The sequence below is a fragment of the Apis dorsata genome, unplaced genomic scaffold (assembly GCF_000469605.1).
Source record: "Apis dorsata unplaced genomic scaffold, Apis dorsata 1.3 scaffold_683, whole genome shotgun sequence".
Classification (NCBI taxonomy): Eukaryota; Metazoa; Arthropoda; class Insecta; order Hymenoptera; family Apidae; genus Apis; species Apis dorsata.
In genome coordinates, this window is record NW_006263864.1 from 1,293,932 (window position 1) to 1,296,814 (window position 2,883).

The window sequence follows — 2,883 nt, forward strand, 5'->3', positions numbered from 1 at the left end:
TAGAGATGGAGGAAAAAAAAGAAAAGTTCTTTGGTACACAGCAAAAAGCTGTGTACGTACGGGTGATAATGGACGGTTCTTGCATCCCCGTTGCACGCCGCGTTAGTCCCACGATTGAATGGTCGGATGGATGGATGGATGGATGGATGGATGGACGGATGGATGGATGAAAGACCGCGATGTCCCGAATATCGATTAAGAGGGGAAAGAGGTTGGCGACGGATAGGGAGAAAGTTGTAAGTTGACGAAGACAAATGATAATCCTCTTATTTTTAACCTCCGTCTCGCCGGGATTCGAGTTATCGCGACTTATCGCGACTAATGAAAACCGATCCGATCCGATCCGAGTTCGTACTTCTTCGCGAATCGTCACGCGCGTATCCTCGCGCATCATGCATGTCTCATCGATGTTTTGTTTAATCCAAAGGGATATCCGGGAAAAATGATAGATTCCAACGTGGCAGTTGGCCACCCATGGGGCAGAGTCGATAGAGTGATGCGCGAGGTTAGGAATGCGTTATAACGCACCGCCGACGTGTAAAGAAATATACGCCAAGAGCTCTCTCTCTCTCTCTCTCAGTCGATAGTCAGTGGTAGCTCGTTAATTATTCACGTGCTCGGTCGGTGAACCGATTTCGTCCCTTTTTCCCTGCCTGGATCACGGTCTCGAAACGGCTTCGAAGTAGATGTTCCTCTGAAACGTAGGATTTAATTTTCTAATCATCCGGGAACCGGGTTGAAAATTTCCCACGTTGCTTGGTTTACACAGTTATTGCACGTATACACGCGTATCTTGCGCGGTAAAATATTACCGCGTACGAGCGTTTCACGTTCCGGGGAATGAACACATCAAGACACACGTTACCATGGTGTACAAATTAAATCATGATGCAGCCTTGGTGGTATACGGTGCATCGCGTTAAATGCCGTAATAGTAGTTTAACAGCTCGTAATGCGACCGCTATTGCGCGTGTTAAAGGAAAATAACGGGTACCATTTTGCAAAGGGTGGGACACGAGCTCTCCGTTGGAAAACCGTTGAAGGAACGATGGTAGGCCTGCGGTGGTGGTGGTTGTTTGTGGTGCGCGAAAAGCCTCGCGTACCGGCCCTCGTACGTGCTAGAGCCGACGAAATTTTTTACGAGCGGCGCGATGGTCCACGTTTACGAAAAACGTCGTAATTTCTCGGGATTGCGACCGTCCTCCCTTCGTTCGCGTTGCCCGTTAGGTTAAGGGAGGCGGTACACCCCGTGTTTACACACAGGTTTACTTGTGATTTATTCCTCTTATCTTACCTCCCTCTCCGGTTATACCGCGCCATCTTCCCGGAATATCCCTTTCTCTTCTCACGGTTCAACGCGGATGCAACGCTTTTACGAAGCGCCAAATTTAATATCTCACGGATGAATGAAATATTCAAGCCTTCCCTCGTTTCTGGTCACCGAATCGCCATCGGAGGTAAATTCGTACGACGTTTACGCACGTTATTTTAACGCTTCGTTCGCTTATCGAGCTACCGTCGTAACGCCGGATGCTGGCCGATTCGAGCGGATAAAATATAGAAATTCAAATTCGCAAAATATCCGAGGATGTAATATTAAAAGTTCCGTTCGAGAAACTAAGCAAAACGAATAATTTGCATAAATATAATATAACCGGCACGATTTCTCCTGGTTACAATTTCTCTCTCTCTCTCTCTTTTTCTTTTTTTTTTTTATATACAGAACGTCCCAGTTTCCTCGATGACTTAATCAAGAGAGAGCTCACTTTATACGAACCTCTTCCGCTTAATAAAACTTATCCACGGTAACACAGCGATTCCCTTCGATTCTCTTTTTTAACTAAACATCGTTTACACAAATTTGAATCGATTCACGTGGAATATAATTCAGAGGATCTCCATTCCGACACACGTTTGTAACGTTATCCGTCGATCTTGAGGAGTTTCTTCGTTGCCAGGCTCGAGAACAGGGGATGATGTCTGCGCTAAGACGATCGTCATCCCTCCCTTGCATCGCCTCCTCCAGCATCGGCTCACGTTCCGATCAATGCGAAATGAAGTTAAATCCTCGTGGAGATCTCTCCGTGGAGAGATCGCGCGCAACTTACACGAGTCTCGCGAGCCGTGCTCTCCGCCACAAAGGATACACTCCTCGCCGCGAGCGAGCAGAAATAAATTTAGAGACGGAAAGGGAAATCGAATAATCGAGGTCGAAGGTTAAACGCGATAAATCGTGTATTACACATACGATATCGATACACGCAACTTGTTCACCCCTTGAAAATCGTTATTGGCGCCACTTGAACGTATTAAATTTTCCTTTTCTTTCCATTATATTTATCCCTCCAGATCAGAAATGCGTCGTTCCCGCTCAACCTACTCTAAATACATGGAGCGTTAATACGTTCGATTCCAGGTTTCCGCGGATTAATCGGATTAATCGATCCGATTAATTACGTAAAACAACACTTGTAACCAACCACTCGTCCGATCAGGGCTATAAATTAGCCGGTACACGCGTTATTACATCGCGTATATCATCTTCGATTAACACCGAAACACCGACGGACAGATGTTTCGTTGTATGTATACGTCGTACAGTATCTTCTCGCCCCCGGGATTACGCTCACGCTCTCTCAGAAGAAATATATATATATATATATATATATATATATATATATACGAAGTAAAGAAGAATAAGAAGAAGAACGTCCAGGTGAGGACTATCGAGAGAACGAATATTCTCTCCCCTCCCCTTCTTCTTTATTATCACAGTACACACACGGTCACCATATAAAAAAATCCTTTTCCAACGACACACACATTTCCTCCCCGTTCGTACGATCGCGCGTGCGTTTTAATCACTCTCAAGTGATCCGGTTG